The 27,205-nt window shown below is 42.8% G+C and overlaps 1 protein-coding gene across 1 annotated transcript in view; it reads right to left on the reverse strand.

The window, feature by feature from the left end:
- BRINP1 (BMP/retinoic acid inducible neural specific 1) overlaps window positions 1-14,826 on the reverse strand; it is a 198,886-nt gene extending 184,060 nt beyond the window's left edge. The window contains exon 1 of the mRNA XM_009244809.4: window positions 14,396-14,826. The gene's annotated coding sequence lies outside the window, so the exon portion shown is untranslated. The remainder of the gene's footprint in view (window positions 1-14,395) is intronic.
- Between the last annotated feature and the right edge of the window lie 12,379 nt (window positions 14,827-27,205).

The raw sequence follows: 27,205 nt of genomic DNA on the forward strand, positions 1-27,205 counted from the left end.
AGCAAGACCCCCATCTCTAAAAAAAAAATAAAAATAAAAACTTGCCAGGTGTAGTGGCATGTGCCTGTAGTCACAGCTACGTAAGAGGCTGAAGCAGGAGGATTGCTTGAACCCAGGAATCCAAGGCTACAGTGAACTATGATCATGTCACTGCACTCCAGCATGGGCAAGAGAGTGAGACCCTGTCTCAGAGAAAAAAAGTAAGTATAAATCACTTGACAAATTTCCAGTTTTTATGGGCATTATTGCTCAGGCCAAGATTGAGCAAAACAGACAAAAAAACTAAGTCTATTTAAATTCGATTTAGGGTGGATGAATGACTTAGAAATTGAGAAAACAGAATTAAAGCTTTCTCCCTTGCTTTGACTCCTGTTCCTACCACAAATTGCTCACTGATCCCCCATATCCCACTAATTAAAATGCTGATTACACAAGCAATACACATTCACTAAAGAAATATTAGGAAATACAGGTAAAATCAAAGAATGAAATTCACTACAACCCGTCACCCAAAGATGACTATTCAAATACTAGGATACATCATACAAAATAATCATGCTCTATATGATATTTTGAACCTTATGCTTTTTAAAATTGGTAATTCACAAAAAAAGTTGATGTTGATAAATGTCATATGTGCCATTTATTGAGTACTTACTGTATGTGAGGCATGTTGCTAAGTGCATTGTACATGCGACATTCATTCTCAACAGCATAACTAGAAGGAAGGTACTGTTGTTGTCAGACCTGTTTAAAAATGATACACCCGGCTGGGCATGGTGGCTCACGCCTGTAATCCCAGCACTTTGGGAGGCCAAGGCGGGCGAATCACAAGGTCAGGAGATCGAGACCATCCTGGCTAACACGGTGAAACCCCACCTCTACTAAAAATACAAAAAAATTTGCCGGGCCTGGTGGCGGGTGCCTGTAGTCCTAGCTACTTGGGAAGCTGAGGCAGGAGAATGGTGTGAATCTGGGAGGCGGAGCCTACAGTGAGCTGAGATCGCGCCACTGCACTCTAGCCTGGGCGACACAGCGAGACTCTGTCTCAAAAAAAAAAAAAAAAAAGATACACCCTATCTTCATCCCACCTTCTAATGTACAAATGTGCTTTCCTAATATCATTCTTAAGGACCACAGAGGATTCCATTCTATGCTTTGTTTTGTTTTCCTTTTTTCTCCAAACACTCTGATAACGTTTCTTCTTCACAGACTTGTACACATCTAATTAACTGACTTCTTAGAAGGGGACACTTTTTTTTTTCCTCAAAAGCATTTGCACCTTCTTTTCTTTTTAAAAAATAGGTATAGAGATAAAGATAGAGACAGAAATAGAGATAGAAATTATAAAGATCAAGATAGAGATCTAACCCCTGCTTTCGCAATAATGTCTCTCTTCTTTCTCCCCCTACTTCTTATGGGTTATTCCACTTCAGTCACACTGGTTTCCGTATGCACTGACAGTCCCATCTCAAAAATGTTATGCTTGCTGTCTCCACCTGGAATGCTCTTCCCCCAGATACCCACCTGACTCTATCCCTGACTTCCTACAGATCTCTGCTCCAATGTCAGCATCCCAGTGAGGGCTTTTCCTACCCACCTATATAAAACAGCAAGTCCTCTCTCACCAGGCCATCTGGTCCACATGCATTATCTCCTTTTTCTCTATCACACTTCACTCTCCGATACACTACATGTTTACTTCTTTATTTATAAATTATCTTCTTTCTCAATTAAATGTCAGCTCTATGATGGTAAGAACTTGGTCAGTTTGATTCCCTGCTGTATTCATAGCTCATAAAAAAGCATCTGGCAAAGGATGAGTGCTCAATAAACAATGTTTGTTTAGCTGGGCACAGTGGCTCACGCCTGTAATCCTAGCACTTTGGGAGGCCAAGATGGGTGGATCACCTGAGATCAGGAGTTCAAGACCCAGCCTGGGCAGCACAGTGAAACCTCATCTCTACTAAAAATACAAAAATTAGCTGGGCATGGTGGTGCACGCCTGTAATCCCAGCTACTCGGGAGCTGAGGCAAGAGAATCGCTTGAACCTGGGAGGCGGAGGTTGCAGTAAACCGAGATTGCACCATTGCACTCCAGCCTGGGCAACAGAGTGAGGCTCCGTCTCAAAAAAAAAAGAAAGTTTGTTTGTTTATGAAAGAATGAAAATCATATTTCATAAAAGGGTATACTCAATATAGATTTCCACCAATGCTGTGTGACAGTGTTCTTTTCCTTGCATTGTTGCCAAAACGGATGCTGCCATTAAATTAAACAGCCATTTTGATGACAGCATCGCATTGCTATTTTCATTTATTTGATTACCGGAGAAAAAAATATCCTGTATTTTATACATTTATTGGTCACATGTGTTCCTCATTCCATTTTTAGATAGAAGTCCCACCCCAAGATTATCTTCTGATAGTAGGTGATCTTAATATCATATCTGGGCTCACGTTCTATTACTAGAGAAGGAGAAATCTGCTTTGGACATTTTCTGGTATATCAACTGCTCCTCTTTCTACCTGTTCTCAACCATGTTCAATATTCCTTTCTTTATACATGCACGTGCGCACGTGCGCGCGTGTGTGTGTGTATAAGTGAAGCAGAGAGAAAGAAACAGAGACAGACAGAGAGATTGCAACATCTGGCTGTCACAATTTGGGCTAACTCAACCCTGCTATTTGCTGGCTTGAAAAAGTGTTACTGTTATGACTGGTGGCTTTGGTGGTTCTACTCCCAGGAAAAATACGATTCTGGCTCTTGGCTGTGGCCCAGAGTTAGAAAGCAGCTCATTCTGTAACTACTGATCCTGGTGTCAGCAGCATTTGAACTAAGGGTGCAGATAAACATGCTAAGCTAAGGTTTCCTGCCGAGGCATTGTGAAGTTAAATTACTATTTTAAGAGGCTATGAAGTTGGCAGCCAGAAAGCACTAGAAGAGTGGAAGATATTCATGATGCTGACAGATAAAGAGAGAAAGCAAAATGCAGATTGTTAAGGAGATTTAAGAGAGCTCCTTCCAGTGGCACCATTTATAGCATCTCCTAGAACATGAAAGATGGATGCCTTTCTCATTTAGGCATGTACAGGATCAGGATTGAGGGCAGAGTCTGCATGACAGAGTGGATGAAGATTTGCAATGACTAACCTAGCCCAAGACAATAGAGATCAGGCAGCAATATTCAACCTTGTCTTTGGGACACCACCACGCTGCTAATCCACAATGCCTTCAGCTGGTGGATAAAGGAATGGCAATTCAAAGACAGAACATACATACATACAGAACATACACTCGCTGATAACATACACTGGGCTTGGAACCTGATGCTTTCACTTATTGTATATCTTGGGGCAAATCCTTTTACCTCTGACCCACAGTGTTCTCATCTGGAAAATGGGGAGAATAGTTACAATTTCAGAGTGTTACTGTAAAGGTTAAATGAGATATAACGTGTGACAACATGCGAACACTTAATAAAATAAATGAGAATAAGGATGAATAGGGGAATCATAAGAAGGAGGCTGGTAAACACAGTTCACACAAGAGCATCCATCATGCTGTGAATCATCTACTTTCCCATATGCACCTGAAGAATACCCTGTCTTATATATTAGAAAACCAAATCAAAAGTGAGATGGGATACAAAAGGCGAAGGTTCTAAAACCAACTCAGATACGGATTGATCTTAAAAAGAGTTTATATGTATTTTAAAAAAAAAAAAAAGGAAAGTCCGGGCGTGGTGGCTCACACCTGTAATCCCAGCACTTTGGGAGGCTGAGGCGGGCAGATCACCTGAGGTCAAGAGTTCTAGACCAGCCTCGGCAACACAGTGAAACCCCATCTCTACTAAAATAAAAAAAATTAGCCGGGCGTGGTGGCGTGTGCCTGTAGTCCCAGCTACTCAGGAGGCTGAGGCAGGAGAATCACTTGAACCCGGGAGGTGGAGGTTGCAGTGAGCTGGGACCACATCACTGCACTCCAGCGTGGGTGACAGAGCGAGACTCCATCTCTAAGAAAAAAAAAAAAAAGAGAGAGAGAGGTTGGAATTTGAGCTGGATTGTGTTGAAGATAACTTTCTGCCTTTATGGTAGGTGATGCTATGTCTATATCTGGTCTTTACATCTATATCTCATTTCTGGCCTGTTATATATAACATAGAGAATTTAAAAATCTGCCTCTGTCATTTTGCATTCTCCCATGCCTTATCCTACTTTCTCACTCTCTCCTCTAATCACTGTTATCCCGCTGCCACATGATGGGGAGGTTAGTAGAAATAATTGAGCGCATTCATTTGCAAGGCAGTGCCTTGAACCTAACAATACTTTTTTTCCTACATGTTATTTCCAGTTTGAGCACATACCTGAGAGTATGAGCAATGGCTAATCTAATATAAGACGGTGTGGAAATCATAAAAAGCAGTAACAGTTAATGTTTATATAGTGTTGATGATCTGCCAGGCACTGTCTGAGGCACCTATCATACAAACTAATTAAATCCACACATACCTCTATGAAGTTACTATTATTATTGTTGTTATTTTTGAGATAGAATCTGACTCTGTTACCCACCCTGAATTGCAGTGGCATGATCACAGCTCACTGCAACTTTGAATGCCTTGGCCCACGTAATCCTCCTGCCTCAGCACCCCCGAAGTAGCTAGGACTACAGGCACATGCCACCACATCTGGCTAATTATTTTTTAAATTTTTTGTAGAGACAGGGTCTTGCTAAATATTGCCCAGGCTGGGCTCAAACAGCCGGCCTCAAGCGATCTTCCTGCCTCAGCCTCCCAAAGTGCTGGGATTACAGGTGTGAGCCACCATGCCAAACCTGGAGTTACTATTCTTATAGTACTCATTTTACAGATAAGAAAACTGGCACAGAAACATCAGGTAATCTGTTCCACATCAAATAGCTAGTAAGTGGCAGAGCAGGTATTCAAACTCCAGCAGACCCAAGTTTCAACCTCTGTACTTTCAAGTCACAAAGAAGTAGATTCAAATCCACAACAAAACACAATTGACTCAGTATATGGCCTTGGTCAAGTGGCATTACTGCTCTGAGCTCAGTTTCAACATCTCTAGGATGGAGCACAATACAACCTATGCGTGAGCTTGTTGAGAATATTCAGTAGGATATCTACATCAAATATCCATTGCAACACAAAGAATATGTCACATGCTTGGCACATCCACTTTTCCACTCCAAGAACGGCTTTAGGGCAGTGACATTTCAGCCACCTCTAAATGTTATGGATGAAGATCCTTCCAGAGCCCCTTCAAATTCCAGTCCATGCTCTGCCTACATGTATCATTCCCACTGTCAGGGAAGAGAGAGCGGTAAACAAAAACTGGAGCTGACTTGGTAATAGTTTCAGGAATCATTTGCAAGCCTTCACTGGACTTTCAATGTTGTTGTCCTATTGATATACATTCAGAATAAAATTCTTTAGAAGCCCTCTCAGTCCTCCCTAGCCTTGGCTAACTCTAGCAATGGCATTTGATGTGGACCACTTCACCTAAAAGAACAGTGTCTCCAAAATGTGTCCCAGCAGCAAAACCGTATTACCAACCCTTGCCAGGTAATCTATTTTTCAATCTTTCCTAAGCATACCAAAGTGCTGATTTTCTTTTCTAATGGCCCCTATATGCTTGTGCAGATGTTTTTATCCTGCCAGCCCAGGCTTCCTGTAGGTCATCCTTTATCATGCGCCTGTAAACTCAGAACCCATCAAATTCCATAAGAAATCTGGCTTATCCACTACCATGTAAAGGGAAACGTACTTACGGAAGGCAGTTGTCTCTTTCACAGTTCTCTGTTTGCTCTTCTAGGTTTATCTTGGAGCTCCTGGGGACTCTAGGAATTCCACAGCCTACTAGAGTTTCACCTACTTTTGCGGATTGCTAAATCTTAGAATAGAGACTTGAGAATTCACCACTTTTTCCCCAAAAAGCAATCATATCCTGGATGTCTGCCTTTCCTCCATCTGAATCAGCTTGTAATCTGCAACGCGGCTGTTCTCCATTATCCCCAAGATCCATTATTTCTCACAGAGGTTCCCAATGGCTCATTTGCAGGACCTTTGAAAGGCTAGATAAATTATATCTTAGAAACCTCCCAGGGCCAGTACTGGGTTAACCCTTACAAAGGGTTCTAGCTGTTCACGTAGGCCATTTGCTAAGAGCCCTGCTGCTCTGACCTCTGCAGTTTACACAAAAATGGTTGCATGTTGCTTTTGTTAATTGCCTTATTAATCTACCTCCCACCCTTGGGGGAATACAGTCTCCTAGCTATCCCAAGATGGCCCCAACTTCCTTGTGTACAACTCTGCACCCTGTGAGAAAACCTCTGCAAACTGAGAACAAAATTTGTTCAGAATGATATATTTTGTGTCCTTGCCAGGCTCTCCACTTCTGTGTGGGGATAGCAGGAAGCCCGGGTAATTTATGACTCTTAACTTTCTCATACCCAGTCTCATTCAGTCTATTCTCCTTAAGGCCACTTGCAATCTCCAAAAGATAGTTCCTTCAGGAGACAAAGATCCCTTTCACCCTCACATGAAAAAAAAAAAACATTAATTTCATTTTTTCTCAGCCTCATTATCTCCTTAATTGTCTTCTTTGCCCCCTCAGTAGCAAGGACTGTCTATGGATCTCTAGGCAGTCTTTCTGGGCTGCTGTGTTCCATGAGGACAGTGGGTTTCATGTTAACACTTAATCACTTTGATATCAGGAGCTGCCACCACAGCATAGAATCACTATCTCACCACCACTCAGCCACACTGTCCCGAAACACAGTCTGTGCTGTAAGGTATGACCTCTTTTAAATTTGCTTATTTTTTAGAAGACATCTAAATCCTATGAGAAAGCACAGCTACCGTGTGTGTCTCTCTCTGCTTTTACAAGAACTTTGTCGTGCAACATATTCTTCTTCTTCTTTTTTTTTTTTTTTTCAGACAGAGCCTCACTCTGTCACCCAAGCTGGAGTGCAGTGGCATGATCTTGGCTCACGGCAACTTCTCCTACCTCAAGTGATCCTCCTACCTCAGCCTCCCAGGTAGCTGGAACTACTGGTGTGCACCATTATGCCCAGCTACAGTTTTTGCTTTTTTTTTTTTTTTTTTTTTTGAGACAGAGTCTTGCTCTGTCACCCAGGCCGGAGTGCAGTGGTGCGATCTCAGCTCACTGCAACCTCTGCCTCCCGGGTTCAAGCGATTCTCCTGCCTCAGCCTCCTGAGTAGCTGGGATTATAAGCGCACGCCAGCATGCCCAGCTATTTTTGTATTTTTAGTAGAGACACGGATTTACCATGTTGGTCAGGCTGGTCTCGAACTCCTGACCTCGTGATCCACCCGCCTCGCCCTCCCAAAGTGCTGGGATTACAGACATGAGCCACCGCGCCCGACTGCAACATTTTCATAGAGCCAGGCAATATACCTTCAGTGAAGCAAGCCACAGCTGGGCCCTTCTCAATTTACAGAAGGCAAGCCTGGAGAGATAAAGATAGGTTCTTGAGGAGGTCTAGATATATAGTGATAGAAGCCAGGGCTGGAATCAGGTACTCTGAGTCCCTGTGCTCTTATTGTATAATATTCTGAATTAATGGAGACATAAAAGAAAAAGATACTGCCTGTGATCTCTGAGACCTTACAGTTCACTGTCGACATCCTCCTCACCACTATCACTACTGAAGTGTCTTCCTTGAGACTTCCCCTTACCCAAAATTCTCACAGAACTTCTGAAGTGACAATTATCAATCTATCATGAATGATAATTATTTATAGATTTGCAGATCAGTACTATTAGGTTGCCAGCACCTAGCAAGATTCATCACCATACCCCCCAAGTCACTTTGTCCAAAGCCTTTCCACGACAAGATATGCAATAAATATTTGCTGATCCAAACTGAAAACTTCCAGCTTTCATTCTTTTTCGCAAGACTTCATTTAAATTACTTTATCCCCACATATTCATTCTCTCCTTCCTTTTCTATCCATTTCCCCTACTCTTGTTTCTCCTCCTCCCTTTAGACTGTTGTATCTCCAGGGTATGGCATTCAGAGCAGGACTAGAAATTAAAATGAGAAAACTTGTTGAAATTACTAATTAAAAATGGACATAATAAAAAAACCCATCAAGAGTACTTGACAATGACCTTCTGTCAATTCTCAAACTCTCTTTAGTCCTCAAACTACCTGCCTTCCAACCAGAGATGTCAAGGAAAAGATGTCAAAACTTCTCACTCTGCTGTACAGGCCATTGTGATCTGCCCCTGCCTACCTTCCTAATTCCCTTTTATGTCATGTCACCAATTTGAAAGCTTCAGCCACACTGGCAGGTAGTCCATCTCTTAGACTTCCTAAGCTTGTCCAAATGAAATGACTCCGTGGCTTGTTTGGTTTTGTTTTGTTTCTTGAAACAGGGTCTTACTCTGCTGCTCAGCTGTAGTATAGTAGTGCAATCACAGATCACTGCAGCCTCAACCTCTCAGGCTCAAATGATTCTCCAACCTCAGCCTACTGAACAGCTGCGACTACAGGTGCCCAGCTGTTTTTTTAATGATTATTATTATTGTTGTAGAAATGGGGTCTTGTTATGTTTCCCAGGCTAGTCTCACACACCTGGGCTCAAGCGATCCTCCCACCTCAGCCTCCTAAAGTGCTTTGATTACAGGCATGAGCCACCAAGCCTGGCCAACTCCATTTTATTCTTCTCTCTGCCTCTAATGCTCTTTCCCCACAAAATTACATAGCTGGTTCCTTCTCATTTAAGCCTCAGTTCCAATATCACTTTCTCAGAGAAGGCTTCTCCTGGCTACTCAATCGAAAATTATACCATTCACATTCCTTTCTAGCACATTACCACAACTAGTGGTGCGACATTTAATATTATATAAAATTATCTTGCTTATCTATTTGTTTACTCATTGATTATTCATCTCTCTCCTCTAGAGTGTGAGCTTAATGAAAACAAGGCCATGGCCATGTTCATGCTACATTTCTAAAGCCCAGACCTATGCTATTCAATACAGTAGCCATGAGCCACATATAGCTATGTAAATTAAAGATTAATATAAGTTAAATAAAATTAAATATTCAGTTCATCAGCAACACTGGCCACATTTCAAGTATTCAGCAATCATATATGGTTAGTGGCTACCATATTGGACAGCACAAAAAACATGTCCATCATTACAGACAGTTCTATTTGACAGCTCTCGTCTACAGCAATGCTTGGCAAACAGTAGACACCCAATAAATATTTGTTGAATAAATCCTCACTCAATTTCAGGTCATCCTTCCCTTTTTTTTTTTGGTGGCATCGAAGCCCTAAAAGTGAGGTAAACTAGACAATTTCCCTAGGACAGTATTCAGGGTGCCAAGAGGCCTCCAAGCAGATGCTACAGAAGACAGGGCTGTGAAGACAATCCCCTCTATTCAGAAAGAAAATTGTTGTGAAATAATTATGTTTTCATAATATTCGAAGAACTGACAACTGGAAGAGAATTGCACTTGTGTGATTTCAGAGACATATGGATAGAAGGATAATTTAGGGGCAAAGTAAGAAAATATTCCAACAAAGCTCTTCAAATATGACATAGGCTGGTTTGTGTGGTAATGAACTTGCTATCACTAAAAGTACTAAAACTGAGACTGAATGGTCATGTATTACTGGCATTACAAAAAGGACTCGTCATTCCTGAAAACGGAGAAAAGTCTGGTTATTGAGAAACCTTCAGAGGTTTTCTTTGATCCAGTGACTCATGATACCTTCATACCATCAATTTCAAAGAGCTCATAATAACTCCCAGCTATTCCTAGCATCTATTGAACAACCCGATGCTGCCAGCCATTCATAACAGTTACCATTAACTCAGTGGTCCAGTGAAAAGAGCAAAGATGACGTAAGAAGGAAGACAGATTCAAAATCTAGCTGTGATGGTTGTGTGACCTTGATCAAGGAGTCTAACCAACCTGGGCTTCACTTTCCTCTTCTGTAAAAGGGGCTGTATCTGTCCCACTGGGTGGAAAGAACGACTACATGGGAGAACAAAACTAAAGACCCTGGAACACAGAAAGTCAATGTTCACTTCCAAGTAGGATCTAATTTTCATCTGTCTATATTGTCATTGGAATCCCCATATTCTTGGTATAGGCAAAAATGCCGTAATGGCATTGCTTTAAATGAACATGAAGCAATTGTTAGCTAGAAAGTGTGAGAGACAGAGAGAGAGATGACAGTTGCTATTGAGATGCAACAGGAAATGCAAGGGCAAACATTTATAAAGCAACTACTCTGTGTCAGTCCCTGGAATACAAAGATGCTCCTGAGACCATACTGAAGAGGGTAAGATAGACCTATACCCCCGGCGCTATAAAGCGGGCAAACAGAGACACAAACTAAAATAGAGTTTCAGATAAAATGGTACAGAAAAATCAGGTGATAAAGAGATTAATTCCAAAATAAGATCTTGAGAAGACTTCTTGGAAGGGTCATTTGAGCTAGATGTTGAAATATGGGTGGAATTTTGTTAAAAGTTGTGGCTGAATGTGGGAGATGGTGGAAAGAATAATAAAGATAATCTTTGCAGAAGGGAGCACAACTGGAAAAATTATTTGAAGAATGACATTTAAGGACCTGTCTTCTTTCACACGACCTCCATCTTGTCTTTAACATGGTTACCAGTAGTTCAGCAGCCAATTTGTTAAGCTTCGTATTTCAGCACGGGAAAAGCAGGAAAAGAAGGGTAGGGTATGTCTAACCTTAATGGCCCATTCAAGTGATAATGTACTGGCGATTTCCTCTAAGGAACTGGGAGGGGAAAAGAGAGAGGTTGCAAATCAAAAAATGTCTCCTTGCACAACTGAAGGGGCCTTTGGGCAAAGACCTTTTCAGAAAAATAGAGGACTTTATGATCCATAACATAAACTCTTGCAAGCACTAAGAAAGAGATGTTGAATTTGAACTGATCAGAGGAGGGTGTTTTTACAATTCTTGCCTGTACCAGCGGCAAAGATACTCATTGCAGCCTGAGCTGGGTCGTCTAAACTCAACGGGGGCCCAAGAGCTGATTTGGAATCTCTGAGCTGTTTCTCCTTGGTTGAAATGGAGTCACAGCTCCCCCTTCTGGGAACTAAAGTGCCATCTAGCCCCGGAAAATCCTGCATGGAAAAGGCTCTATTGCAGATGGGCCTAAAACCCCCTTGTTTTTCAGTACTTGCCTGCACCCCGAAACAGGCATCTGGAAGTCTAAGAGCACGCTTTTGAGTGAACTCGATACTGACTTCTCCAGGGTCTGTCTTTCACAAGGCTTGACATTTCTCCTTCCCTGGAGTTTATGAGTCCTAGTCTTCACATGGGAGAAGCTTCATATGGGAGAACACAATTTGGTGTGGAAGTTCTCTTTTTTGGAAATGTAGCAAGTAGGAAAGGTTTCTGGATCTTTGTGTGCACATGTGTGTATAAGCACATCTATGCATGTGTGCTTGCATATGCTTCTGTGCCTGTAATATGTATTAATGTCTAGGGGTGAGATTCTAATTAATATAAAGAAATTAATTTGCCTGAAGTATTTGCATTGGTAGATGGGTGTACATTTTGCTCTCTGAAAACCAGTGCATTCCTTAATAAAAATCTCAGATACAGACCAGATACTTTGCTGGGTTCTGCCTACCGGTCACACTCAGTACTGGGTCCTTGCTTGTCAGTAATTCCCTAAAGACATTGGAGAAGGAATCTATGTTCTCTCTCTGTCTCTCTGTCTCTCTCTCAATCCTCCCCCCTCCCGCCCCACCATGTGTGTCTGTGTGTCTGTGCGTCTGTGTGTGTGTGTGTGTGTGTGTGTGTATCTTTTGGGAACAGTGATTGAGGCATTGGATCTTTTCTCTTCAGGGTCATGTTTCCAGGTAGAAAAACCCTGAAATGCATCTCTGAAAATGTGAAGTTTGATGAGGGAATACAAGCGATTGTCTTCATAGGGGTCATGGTGGCAGGGTGGCAAGACGGGGTGGGAGCAATATACAGTCCCAGGCAGTGTGGGAGGAGTGGAAACGGTATTGATCTAGCTGATAAGCCTAGATTCTAGTCCTGGGCATGCCACTAACCCACTACTGAATGTTGGGGAATTCTCATTCCCTCTTTAGGCCACAGAGTCCTGCCTTTCTGCTCTTTAATATTCCTTCCAGCTTCGATTGTCTACGAATTAGGAAAGAGAGAAAATTAGGCAGTTCCCAAAAAGGGGTCTTCTCCTTGGCCCTAGTACCCCCTACCCAAGATAATCCAGGGAGCTCTGCTCTGACATGAGTTTCCTGAAGAAGATTCTCTGTGGCTATGTGAAGGCTTCAGCCTGAGGTATCAGCCTCTGGACAGAGAATGGTATGTCTGCAAGTGCCTGCAGGTAGAACCCACCCGCGCTAGGGCAGGTTCCTACAAATACATGTTTGCTTTTATCTCTCCCCAGAATATGAACATATGTGTGTGTGTGTGTGTGTGAGATATATATGTACATATACGTATATATACATATATATACACGTATATTTATATACATACATATTTCTTCCTAGAATATATGCGTACATTTTTTAGATCAAGTATATTTCTACTTTTTTCCCCTAAGAGGCCTTTTCAGCGGCCCCTCCAAGCTGAGCTAGACAAGAGGCTGTGTCCCAGCATCACAGCCCTTGTCTTCTCCTAGCCTCCCTGCCTGAGAGCAAAACGGCTGCCGCTTACCTTGAGAAAGTAACAGCTGCCGAGTCTGGAAGCCATGCTAACAGCAGTAAAACTCAGCATTTTTGCTGAGTAGGGCAAGCCTTTAAGAGGCAGCTGGGAATCAAATCAATGGCTGGCCCCAGAGCCCAAGCCCAACTGTACCAAGCCAGGGTGGCCAAGGGACCTACCTAAAGAGCCTCCCAGGAGATGGAGGAAAGAAGAAAGAGGGCCTTGACCCAAACCACCTTCCTGGCTGAGATTCTTCCACGGCCCCCCTGCCCTTGGCAGTATTTTGGAGCCAAGTGACAGACGCGAGGTGCAAACCGACAGCAGTTTAAGTCAATTGCTGCCACATTCTGTCATGGGTTCCCCACTCACAGCCCCTTTTCAAATTGTAGATCTCCCTCAGTACTGAAACACTCTCTCACTTTCTCTCTCTCTCTCTCTCTCTCTCTCTCTCGCTCGCTCTCCCTCTCCACCTCTCTGCCTTCTCCCAATATCCCCCTAACTCCAGGGGAGCCATGGAGAGGCATATTTAGGAAGAGACTCTCTGGGGGCTTCCCCGCCTGAAATGGGGAAAGAAAGACGAATCTGTCTTAGGAAAGTGCCCCATCCATCTCCTTCCATATCATCCAGAGCTGCCCCCAAATGAAATTTCCTCTGAGACCCTTTGCAACTGTGATGGATGAGCAAGTCCCCGAGGACGCTTTCTCCTTTCCCCTGATGGGGATCCATGCAAACTTGCCCAGATCCTCCCCAAAAGCACCAGAAGCCGGAGGGTCTGTGTTGATCGCAAACGGGGACGCAGGGTAAATCCCTATCCCAGACTTTCCAAGCCCCAGATAAGGAGCCCACCGCTGACGTCCCCCTTTCTCTGTCACCCACTATCCAGTGTCTCCAAATTCCCATCAGAATCTTGGAGTCTGCCCAGTGTGGAATTTAAAGTGACAGCGTCTCATTTGCCTCGGGGGTTGGCCATGTCTCTTTCATATTAAGCGGTGGGTCCCAGCGTAGCAGGATTCCACCGTTTAGAGGAATTTTCCTTCAAGGGTACCGACATTGGGCTAAATAAGGTGCCATCTACAGCCCCATAATCCTCCCCAAACCCCAAGCTCAGAGCCCCAAGAGGAAGTCCACAGCGGGTTTCCCGATGACTACGTGATCCTATAGTAAGGGTCCCATTCCGTGTAAGCTGGAGAGACCTAATTAAAAAGACACACGAGGGCACACATACAAACACATACGTACAAACATGCACACACACATCGCGCCGTAAGTAGGTTATAGGACCTCTCTCTTTTCACCCCTCCCTACACACACGGACACACACACACACACACACACACACACACCACAAACACACGCATCAAACGCAAACGACGCCGCACACGCAAACACACACTAGCACCACATCAAGTTCCCACCATGGTGCACACGTCGGGAGCGCGCGGGGACACACACGCCTCTCACTCAAACCCGCAATTAACCCTTTGAGCCCCAGGCACAGGAACCCCCTCCTTAGAACTGGAGAAGACTTGGAGGCGAAGGGGCGGCCAGGTGAAGAGCGGACAAGGTTGCCGGGAGGGGGAGGGGCGGGGGAGCGCGCGGGCGCCCCGAATGCGGTCCGGGGCTGGGTCCAAGGGCAGCGGGGCTGCGGGGCGCTACACCCGGCGCCGCCTTACCTGGAGTCAATGTCCGTCTTTGGCGGAGAGCTGCGGGCGGACGCTTTTTATTCGGCTCGGTGGGAACTTGGGAGAGCCCTGCGTCCAGCTCGCATTCCGGGGACGGCGCGGGGACTGCAGGCGTGGGGGTACCTGGCTCCTAGCAGCCTGGCTCATACTCAGCCGTAAAGTCCCCTTCGCTGGTCCCGAGGACAGGCATGAATCCCGGCTCCGGAAGGCGGTCACTACTCCCTCTGCCTCCCGGCTCTCTCGCTCTCGCTCTCGCTCGCTCGCTCGCTCGCTCTCTCTCTCTCGCGCGGGTTCGCTCGCCTGCGCTCTCCTCCTCCCCCCGCGCCAGATCAGTTTGCAGCCGTGGGGTCCGGGAGCGAGGCGGCTGGCGAATGGAGAGGGAAGTCCAAGTGCGCCGCGGTCTCCGGGCGGGGAGCGGCGGAGGCCGGGCTACGCCGGGGGAGGGACTTAGCCGGCGACGGCCGAAAATGAATGGGGGAGCGGCGGCCCGGGGGCGGGGAGGGAGGAGCCGAGCGCCGGGGTTGCTTCCGAGGAGTGTTTTGTACATCTTTAGGCGGAGGAGGAGGAGAAGCGAGAGGAGGAGAGACGGGAGGCTGCCTCGAGGGAAGGGCGGCCCGGGTGGGCTGGGGCTGAGCCGTAGGGAGTTTCGTGGGTCTGGGACGTGTAGGGTGTTGTGTCTATGCGCACGAGCATCCAAAGGGACCGCGCATACGCGCAAACCCGGAATCCTGGTGCCCTTAAGCGTGACTGTACTGTGTGTGTCGCGAGTACCTGAGTGTTTCTGGGGCCGCGGGTGTTTCCACGGCCGCGTGGATCCATCGAGTGTGGGTTTTGTCTCGGGAGGTGCCCGTGTGGGTCCGTTTGTGTCTGCGCGTCTCTCTGTGAGTGTTTGACACTGTTTGTTTCTCTCGGTGTGTAGGCGAGAGCCCACGTAACCTCCCAGAATGAAGCAAGAGCTTCTCTACGTAGGCAGGATGTAGGAGTGAGAAGCTGAGGGGACACGAAGTTCTCTGGAGACCACCAGAGGCGGGGAAGGGGCGAGGGTACAGGGACTAAGACATGAAAATAAAAAGCAAAAGACTGCAATCAGCCTGAGATGCAGGCTGGGGCTGCTAACACGGGGCCTCTTCCTGAAGCAGAAAATAAAGCCCTCGTATGATCTAAATTCCCACACAGCGCACATTTGGTATGTTTGTTTACTTTGCTTCCCTTCTGTTTTAAACCAAATCAGCAATGCAGATTCCTAGTCCCTTGAAGATTAGGCAAGAATAGAAAGCATTAAGGCTACCAGATGGAGGGGCAGGAAGTCATAGGAAAAGGTGTTGGAATATATAAAAGAGCCAGATTCAGTAGAAGTGCAGGCTCGAGAGAGGTTGGAGTCCTGCAGCTGTGTGGTCTTGGTCAAATTACTTACCCCTTAAGCCTCAATTCCTTGTCTGTTTAATAGAATAATAATATATCTACCCATCTAATAGGGTTGATGTGGAATTGTAATGAGTTAATATATGCAAAGGCACTTAGACTGCTCATGAGTTAATGTATGCAAAGGCACTTAGACTGCTCCCTGACACCTAGTGAGTGCTCAGTGCATGTTGTCTGCTTTTATGATTGCCATTGTATGTTTTTTGTTTGTTTGTTTTTTAATTCAAAGGATGATAAGAGAGAGATGTGACCACCAGGGAGGCCTAGAACAATCTAGGAGCCAGTGAACTAATTGGAGGAAGAGGAGCCTTGAAACAAAATGGAAGAGAAATGTTTGAGTGATGAACTGGGAACTCGGGAAAAATTATTTAATCGACAAAGAGAAAGGGAGAAAGAGAGCAGAAGACATCGAGCTAGCCAGAATGATCCTGGGTCTCAGAAGGTCAGGACTGAGGGGAGAGGAAAGGGAGAGGAGGAGCAGCCAGTGCAGAGCTTCTCAGCCTCCACTGGAATCCCAATGAGGAGGAGTCAGCACCACGGACAGCTCTCCAGCCACAAACCCACCCAGCGATTTCTCTTTTCGCCTGGTGGAAACTTCTCCCTTTTTTCTTGGGCAACTTTCTCTTTCCCTTGGCTTCTGGTCCAGGTTCAGGTCTTGAACACAGGTTCCCCAGGGCAGTTCTGACTTTGATTCTGACCACGAAGAAATACGCCCACCACACACACTGCTTCTCCCACCCACCGCGGTATGAAACCCCAGGTCACTATCTGTTGCCTCTCCTCCTTTCTTTCTTTTCTCTCCCTCTCTTTCTGTCTGTACCCCATTCCTTCCTTTATTCGTCCCTATCTTTCTCTTTGTCTCCCCATCATCCCCCAGCTGAGATCTACTTCCATGACTGTTAGTAGGAAACAGCTGCCCCGCTGATAATGTACTTCTGAAATCAATCTGAGACAACGTAGTCAGGCAACTTCAGGTGAAGACCGAAGTTCTGACTGATTCTTATTAACCCTTTCCTTGTAATCAATCTCCCAAGATGGATTGTGGTCCACATACCTTAGAAAGTGGGGACTTAATGCTTTGGAATACTGTCCAGTCTTTCTCTTCCTCACCCCACACAGTGAATATTTCCCTAAAGAAACAAAGAGCTTTTCTAGTTCCAACTAATATTACACAGAGAGAAAGAGGAGAGATAATTTTGAACTTTTACCGTGCACCAAGCATTTTATTTGCAATGTTCTGAATTATTATTGCTTACAGTTCTGAAAATACTTTGCAGTATGAATAGATAATACTATCCCATCTTTATGGCACAGGAAATTGAGTCTTGAAAAACTTGAGTAGCATGCCAAAATATAGCTAGTATGTGATGGAGTTAGGAATTCAACACCCAAGTCTGAGTCCAAAATCTTTATCCTCTGGGAATAATGGGGAAGCCCTGGGGTGATTGGAAGTTCTTAGAATTTTATGGGGTCACTGCACCCAACCCTAAATATCAACTTAGATGTCTGGAGCCATTGCATTATCTGTGCCCCATCCCAATGGATGATTTAGTGTATCTTGTCCCTGGAGAAGGAGGTGAAGACTTTGCATGGACAGATTTAAGGCTCACTCGAGCCTTATGGTTTCTGAGTTTTGAATAAAACTCCAACCTTTCCAGGTCTTAGTTCATTTGCATTTGGCTCAGTTTAGCTTTCCTGCTTCTATGAAGAAAGGCTAAGAGGGCCATTTTAAAATGTCTCCAAAGACTCCTTGGTCATCAGAAAAGTTCTCAGTGCAAAGCATTTCTAATGACTTATGGAGAATGCAATCAAAACCATATGGATAACATTTTTGCAGAAATACACACGGGTGGGAAAAGGTTTAGAGGCCAAAAATATATTTCTTTTTTCTTCTTTGCCAAAGAAAGAACATTTAAGGCAGCTTGAGATATGTGAGAAATGTCTTGTTCTTTCTTTGGGGTGGGTGTTGGTGAGCAGCTGTTTGCTATTTCCACCGAATTTACTAAGGGCTTCCATGGGGAGGAGCTGCCAACAGATTAGGGTAGACTTAAGAAAGAACTTCCTGTCTGTAGATTTTGGGGTGACACTAAAATAGGACCTTTTGTACAATGGCATTTAATAAGAAAATGGAATGTTTCACAGCATTTCATTCATAGTATGATAGATTTGAAAATCAACAGATAATATTTTTAATATCACAGACTGTTTTAAGAACCTCACTATTGCTATAGACCCTCTCTGTTGTGGAAAATGTACTATAAAAAATCTCACACAATTTTACATGGAGTTTCACTTTGTCTTTGCCAATCTCATTTGTGAATATCTATCCCTGGACTCCAGCTTTAGGACTCTAGAGTAGGTGGCTTTTCTGGCCTGTAATCTGACCTTAGATTTTATAGGTTGCTTTATTTAGACTTAAGCTCAAGAAATTGCAAAGGGAAATCCAGTGAATAAATTAATAAACAGGTAAGCACCTTTTTTTTCTAGAAATAGACAAGAAATATAGATAAATGTTCAGTGATGAAATGGAGGTTTCACTTACCCCTCCTTAAATAAAGATAAGATTTTGTCCTGTTTGTGCAGGACTCTCAGCCACCTGCCGCTGTCTCAAAAGCTTAAGTTCACTACTCCTGTCAAATCTCAAAGGAGTTAAAATCCCTTAATCTGGGGTGCTTTGGGTTCAGAATAGGCTGAACAACTGCCGAAAGAAGCCTGTATTTCTTAAGTGCCTACTGACTGTGAGGTAGTATGAAAGATTCCGAGATAAATATCTTGCCTGGTCTCTGTCTTCTAGGAGTCTGAAATCCATTGCAGAGCCATACTCATGCCTAAATAATCAGAATACACCATAGAATGTAGCAGGCATGCTCAGGGTCTATAGGAAATATTGAAAAGCTAAAAGGAGGAAAATTTTGCCTCCATGTTAGGTATAACATTTTACACCTATAAACAGCTATTTTTCTTTAGTTTTAAAAACAGTTGAATTCATAATAACTGATATTTATTGAGTGATCAATATGTGTGAGCAACATTTCAGCCTTCTATGTCTCTCAACTAGGCTATTATGAGCCTCTTTTCATTGAATAAAAGTGTTATGCTGGCCTAGCACAGTGGCTTATGCCTGTAATCCCAGCACTTTGGGAGGACAAAGCAGGTGGATCACGTGAGCTCAGGAATTTGAGACCAGGCTGTGCACCATGAAGAAACACTTTCTACAACCACCACCACCAAAAAAAAAAAAAAAAAGTACAAAAATTAGCTGGGCATGGTGGTGTGCCCTTGCCTTGGGAGTCTGAGGTGGGAAGATGGCTTGAGCTTGGGAGACAGAGGTTGCAGTGAGCCGAGATCACACCACTGCACTCCAGGCTGGGCTACAGAGCCAGACCATGTTTCAAAATAAAAACTGCTATGCCTCTTGGTCTCTCTCTCTCTCTCTCTCTCAATGTCTCTCTCTCTTTTTTTCTCACTCTGTCTCTCTCTCTCCCTATCTGTCTCCCCCCTTTCCTCCCTCCCTCTCTATCTTTCTTTTCTCTTTCCCAGCCCATACCAACTCTGTTTGGGCAATGTGCTTAGAACACAACTCTCATCCATCATTCTACTTATCTAAAACCTGGTAGACTTTTAACTGTATACCAAAGTCAGAACCATTTTATTCAGAATTTAATGCCCTCCATCATTTGGTCCTGGTGTTTTCGTGTTTTTTTTTTTACAAATTTATTTATACCTAGTTATCACCCTGTACCTTCTATGCTAGCAAAAATGAACTGCTCACTGGTTCTTCATTCCGAGCTTCCTTTTCTCTGTGCATGCTGGTCCCTTTATTCCCAGGTCTTTTTCTCCCTAGCAGCCCATCATTTCTGCATGACCAAATCTTACCCTTTCTTAAACATTTAGTTCATATCCTTTATCCATGACCACTTCAGTTAGGATAAAGCACATTTTTACATGAAGTGTACGAAGCTGTGCATGATCTGGCCTTAACCTTCCCTCTAATATCATGTCCCCTCTCTCCACTCCAGTCACACTGGCTGTCTTCCAATCACTAGAGTTTACCAAGTTCCTTTCTGCCTCTAGGCTTTTGTGCTTGCTTTCCACTCCTAGCCAAGTCCTACTTACCCTTTGAGTATCTGTGTAAATGTCACTTCCCTGACCCCCAGAACAAGGCTCTCATTTCTCTTACAACCCTGAATGTCTCTGTCACAACATGTATCATCATTGTAATTCAACAATTATCAGTGACATTATTTGTTTTATATATGTTACCCCAGCTAGAACTAAAACTCAAAGGCATAAAAGATATTTTCATGGTGACAGCCTGGTTCATGAAGACACAGTGTATTTGTGTTAACTATGCCCTATGTCCCAGGAACTGCTCTATGTACTTCACAAATGTTAATTCATCTAATCCTTTTAACACCCCTATGATGTCATTATTGTCATTATGATTATTACCTCCATATTCAGATGAAGAAAGCTGAGGCACAGAGAGGCTGAACAAATTGCCCACTATCATATATCAGAACCAAAATTTGAACTGAGGCCACCCTGCTATAGAAGCCAAACATGGCCTCTAAGCTACCTAGCCCTTTACATGGGAAAAGCCCAATACAAATGTATTCAATAAACAGAAGCTCTTTCTCAAGCCTTCAGTCTTTAAGTTACCCATTCTCTTCCGACTCTGTGGCATTCTTCACTTTCTTTCATGATGATTATTTGCATATGTGAACCTTGCTCTTGGTATTCCCAGCTATCGGCTGCGGTACTTCAGCAAACATACCGAATCTCTGGAGGCATGCTTCTACCTACTAACTCCTTGACCAGGATTTAGACCCTTCTTAGTCTCCCATCAGGCTCTCCCAGCTGTGAATGTGATGTGTTTGGACACGAGAGCATGCAAAATGATTTTGTTAGACACGCCCAGCTTTCTCTCTCTCTCCTCCCTCTCCTTTCCATGTTGCTAAAGTTCTAGCTTCGTTAAGCCTGTGCTTGCCCAGGCCTTTGCCCTGGTGACATACGACTTCCAAAATAAGGTTTTAGGAAAGGTGTTGAAAAAATATTATCCTGTTTGCTGAAGCTCAAGGAACATCCCTATTGCAAATTCATTCAATATTCTACTTGAATTAATAATTCAGTATATGCAAGTTCTCTTGAAATCTCAGATAGCATCTTCCTTGTTTTGCTCTGGCTTTTTTGATTTTTGTTTTGTTTTGTTTTGTTTTGTCTTTTTGTTTTAGCAATCTCACTTTTTGTGATGACGGAAAGATGAGGAAGGCACACCAGGTAGCCCCTTTACAGAAATGACATAGAGGCTTGGAGACAAAGAATGACTCATAGAAGGATAACCCTTTGTAATGATGGACTCACAGCTTGAACCAGGTATTTAAACTCATCAAGGCTGGTGTACCGCTTCTCTCTTTATTTCTGTGTTAAACAGTGCTTTAGGTGGCTTAATGATCAATCTATTCCACTTTAACTCATTCCCTCCTAACTCCTTCCTCTTTCTAACAGGCAGCTCCTACCCTTTCTCTCAACCTCTGCCACACTCCACGAGGGGGAGCCCTACTTAGGTTATTTTTAGCATGTGCCTCCTCATGTCCATTTCCCTCTTCTGCTGTCAGCACCTTTATTTTCCTTTTGGAAACCACTCTTCTAAGTTTCTCACTTCATTTTGTTCTAGAGGTGCTGATCCTATCCCCTGGCTCTAGGTCACATGACCAAGGTTGGCTAGTCAGGGTGTTCTATCCCAGTGGTCACCGTGATCGGTATAGGCATGGAGATTGATACACACTGGTCCCAGAGAGTCAACTCCAGAATGTTTGCTGGACCCATTATTAAAAAGTACTCCTAAAATCAAAATAGTGATAATGGGCATATTTAGCTGGTAGGATTCAAACCTGGAGTTCTGAAAATGACCTTTGCCACCGCAATGAAGAAGTCTGACTGGGAAGGAAGGAAACATGGAATGGATCCAGAGGTTTCTGAAGTCTTCAACACATACTTAACTCTACAAACCAATCGCTTTCCTTTCTATTTTAACCAGTTTGGTTTGGGTTTCTGTCACTTGCCACCAAATGTATCTTACAGCATTATAAATCAGAGTGACAGAGTTCTAGATATAGAACTTTGAAACATTTGATTTAGAGAGACCAAAAGTAGAGAAATGAAATTGGAGCCAAGTGAATTTCTATTAATTCAATTCTACCTCTAGTAAGCCTTGTGCCCTATACAAGTCTGTTTGTCCCTCTGAGCCATGCATTCTTAACCTATGTTGTAGGCAGAATTCTGAGATGACACCTAATGCCCCCTGGCCATGTAGAATTCCTTCTACTTTGAGTGTGGGTAGAACCTGTGTATATAATGAGATATCACTCTTGTGATTACATTATATTATATGACAAAAGGGGGATTATTATGTTGGATGGGGCAGCTAAACCATGTTAGCTTTGAAAAGCACGTTTTCACTGGCTATAAAAAAGGAAGTCTGAGAGATGTGCTCCAGCTAGCCTAAAAGGAAGCAAACACCCAGATTGTGAACTGCCTATGGAGGATATGTAACAAGGATCCATGAGTGGCTTCTAGATGCTGACAGGTGTCCCTGCTGACAGCTAGCAGGAATGACCACAAGAAAAGAAATTGCCAACAGCCAATGAACTTAGAAGAGAACACCAAGCCCCAAATGACAACCACAGCCCTAGATGACCCATTAATTTCAGTCTGATGAGATCCTGAGTGAAGTATCCAGTCACTCTGCTTCTGGACATCTACAGAAGCAGTGAGACAATAAATATGTATATTTTAAGCTATTACATGTGTGGGAATGTGTTGCATAGCAATAGAAAATTAATATACTCTATAAATAAAGTAGTTTTATCAAAATGTCTCTGTAGTCTTCCCTTTCAATTCCACTATCACTTTCTCAGGTGGCAATAACCGCTGGTGCTAAACTATCTGGGGATTCCCATAATACATCCCAATCCCTGATAATCCATCTCATGTCTATTCATAAACACTTTCCAAGCTAGAGAGGGAAAAAAAACACCCTCCCACCCGACTTGCAAAGCTATTCCATCCAGCGACTTATTTTCTATATAAAGCCTTATCCTGTTGATGCAGTACATTCCATCTGGATAAACATAATTATTGAGGGTGGGGATGTGAAAATGAGTTTCCTTTGCCCCCACAGCTTGCTCCCAGTAAAATGGTCTTCTGATCCAGCGACATCATTTTTTGAGGTGTGAATATACACTAATTATTTTCAAGTCAGTGAGCTTAGTGGATGTGAAAAATAGACTTTGGAGGCAAGTAAGTTTGAGCCCAAACCTGTCATCACACATTTTGGGAAGAAACACAGTAAGCCTTACCAGGAACCTCACATGCACCATTCTCAGTGTCCGAGTCTCAGTGTCCTTATTTTGCAAATAAGGATCCAACAGTTTACCCAGAACTTATGTTTTGAGCATCTTCTCTGAACCAAATATCTAGTCTAATGGCAATGAATAGGTTACTCTCGTTTGGAGCATATAATCTCATTAGGAAGTAATACTTACACTAATAAGGTTGTTGTAATGATTAAATGAGATAAGCATTTAGCATGGAGCCTGACAGCCTCATTCAGTGGGAGCCACGCTTGGAGGGGTTATGCCACCCAAAAGGAGCTATATGATTATTAATAACAGTATTTATTGAGTACTTACATCAGGTCAGGCATTTCTCAAAATTCTTTTCTGTGTATTAACTCATATAATCACCACAAAACATCCCAAGAGGTAGATGTGATTATCATCCCTAATGAGAAAAGAACTGATAAGTATCAGACTGAGATATAAATACAGATCGTTGGGCTCACAGATCAATGCACTTCACTATGATTTCTTACTAATTCTCATTAGATACCTTTAAAGCAAAAGGGATGGCACAGGGTAGATAGTTTTTGTTTGTTTGTTTTTTGAATGTGAAAGTTTCCCAATACCTCAAATGCATATGCCACTTCCTTACCATGAATACCCCACACACAACAAATTCTAACCAAGTTACCGCTATTGATCAAGGATTACATAAAATGACATTAGTAGTAGTGCTTTGGTTTTCATTGTTTTTATTTGCATTTTTCATGCTTATAATGTTCCAGAAAGTTTGCTAAATGCTTCACAAATAGTATTTAGTTTAATAAATTAAACTGCACTACAGCTTGGGTAACAGAGCAAGACTGTATCAAAACAAAAACAAAACAAAAAGCACAGGGCTAGGCACAGGGGCTCACACCTGTAATCCTAGCACTTTGGGAGGCCGAGGCAGGCGAATCACCTGAGGTCAGGAGTTCGAGACCAGCCTGACCAACATGGAGAAACCCCATCTCTACTAATAATACGAAATTAGCTGGGCATGGTGGCACATACCTGTAATCCCAGCTACTCGGGAGGCTGAGACAGGAGAATCGCTTGAACTCGGGAGGTGGAGGTTGCGGTGAGCCAAAATCGCTCCATTGCAGTCCAGTTTGGGCAACAAGAGTGAAACTCCGTCTCAAAAAAATTAAATGAATAAAAGATAAAAAGCACAGAAGCAGAATACTTGTGGCTTCACACACACACACAAAAAGAAGCTAGTCTGTGTTCTTAATTGTTGTGCTCTTCTGTGCTCAGCTAGGTTGCACTTTCTCAAACTATCCTATGTAACACAGAGACTGCAGTCTCTTCTACTTGAGTGCTAAGTGACACTACACTGGCATATAAACACATTTTCTTTACAGTTTCATTTTCAGGTTCACTATTTTGAGGAGGTATGGTTGGGATGTTATTTTATAACAAATATATTTTTTATCATTGTTTTAATTTACTTCCATTATAATTAGCTTGAATTTAGCTGGATAGTCTTTGTTTCATACTATCACATATTTGTCAGTTTTCAATATCTCTTGATTTCTCCCTAGTACTACCTCTTGTCCACCTCTTGCCTGGGCCATTACTAATCCATCATGGAACTCTCCCTTGCAAAATCCAAAACAAAATCCTCAAGCAAAAACTACCAATCAATTGGATATGGCAAAGGAGATGAAACCTAAGTTTCAGTCCCACATGTTCTCTACCTAAGATGGTTGAAGGCCTTTTGTAGATTTTAGAGATAAAAGCATGTCTGTCCAATGGCAAGATGAAATAGAAATAATCATCTAATTCCCAATTAAGAATATCTTTACCTTTCTATGTTGAAGGTCAAGTGCTGCATATCCTGTATCATTATCTGCGTTTTATTACAGATGTCAGCAAAGAAAATTATGTACAGAGCCTGAGTCCCTTCTGCTGCTTGTGTGAAATACATTTATGCAATTCAGACATGGTAGACATCAAATCCTCTTTCGTTAATATGTGGTCACTGAAAGCTTTACTAGGGACAGGTATATCAAGAATGTCTGTTTGATTTAACAATGAGAGGGTAAATAAAGCCATGGTTAATGAATTTAATCATTGTTCTTCTGTGCTAGGACATTTGTTTGTATTAGATCTTGCTGATAATGACATTATTAAATAATCAGACCGGCCGGGCGCAGTGGCTTACACCTGTAATTCCAGCACTTTGGGAGGCCAAGGTGGGCAAATCACGAGGTCAGGAGTTCAAGACCAGCCTGACGAATATGGTGAAACCGTGTCTTTAATAAAAATACAAAAATTAGCTGGGCACGGTGGTGCGCACCTGTAGCCCCAGCTACTTGGGAGGCTGAGGCAGGAGAATCGCTTGAAACTGGGAGGCGGAGGTTGCAGTGAGCCAAGATCGCGCCACTGCACTCCAACCTGGGCAACAGAGTGAGACTCTATCTAAAAAAAAATCAATCAATAAACAAAAAATAATCAGACCGTGATACAACCAAGCCGCATACTTTTCCATGCTAATAATCTTGCAGGATCACTACACACTCCTGGGGGCTACAGCAACTTCAGACAGATTTTGAGAGGGAGTAATCAAACTTGCTATATCAATTAGCACTCTCTTGCCTGTAAATGACAGAAAACTCATGAAACTGAATGAAGCAAAAAAAGAAAAAAAAAAAAGCATTTCTTGGTTGATGTAACTGAAAAGTCAAAAGGTAGAACATTCTTCAGGTTTGTCTCCATGTCACCAGGACACATCCTGCCTCTCTCGGCTCTTTCTTTCTCTGGGTTGGCTTGGTCCTCAGGCTGACTTTCTCCATGCACAGCTCAAATGCCAGTCTTAACTGTTCCCAACAGTCCCGAACAAAATCTCAAGATTGTATCCTACTGGCTGCGATAATGTTGTGTTCCCATCACTGATTGCCCATCATGTTCCTCTCACACTTCAAATCCAGGGAATATCTCAACATTATCTCAACCAGAATAACTAAGAAAAAAAATGACTCTTCCAGAAAAAGTGGGGTGCTATTACCAGAAATATGGAAAAGAGATAAGTGCTATACATGTCTACATAAATGTCACACAACAAATGTCCACATTGCCAGCCTCTTTGACCCTAATCAAATCTTTCCATTAGTTGCTCCTAGGCAAAAATATAAACAAATAATTTGAAATTTTAAATATGTTCTTTTAAATGTTCACCTTAAAAATATTAGGTGAAGCTTGGGACAGTCACCTTCACCCTAGTTGGGTGACCCTCAGCAACATCTTAAACCAGTATCTTCATCTTCAACATGGAAATAATATTTTTCTTACATCTTTTTCAAGGTTGTTTCAGAATCCCAGAACACTTTATCAGAAAGATTCTTAAATACTGCTGAACCTTACACATTTTACAATTCATGGTCACAGTTAATCTTGAAATGTTTTAATGATGTTATTAAACATTACCAAAGATAGTGAAAAATTGATTCTATTTTTTTAATTTTACATGTCTAAACTCAAAAGCATCACAAATAACAGGAGAAAGTGAATGTGATTAGGAAGGGAATGCTTAAAATGTTTTTTAACTACCTCTTTTCCTTGGATCAAGTAAACTACAGAGCATATTTCAGATATCTATCTTTGAAAATACCAATAAAACATTTAGCAGTAATCTGTATATGCCATTTTCCCACTCCTCGATCTAGAGATCAATTAGTTTTGTTAATGTACACAAGTGGCTATTTTTAATCAATACATCATGGATTCTATGAAATGGTCCGTAAAAGAAAATAATCCAAAAATCCAATCCAAAGGCTCGTGTTCTCTTCATGGCTTTTTCCCCTATTCAACAGTGTGACTCCATGATGGTTAGTTTTATGCATCAACTTGACTGGGCTATGGGGTGCCCAGATATTTGCTCAAACATTATTCTGAGTATTTCTATAAGAGTATTTTTGACAAGATTACACTAAAATCATTAGACTGAATAAAATAGATTGTTGTCCCTAATATGGATACCCTCACCCAATCAGTT

Source organism: Pongo abelii, chromosome 13 (genome assembly GCF_028885655.2).
Source record: "Pongo abelii isolate AG06213 chromosome 13, NHGRI_mPonAbe1-v2.0_pri, whole genome shotgun sequence".
NCBI lineage: Eukaryota > Metazoa > Chordata > Mammalia > Primates > Hominidae > Pongo > Pongo abelii.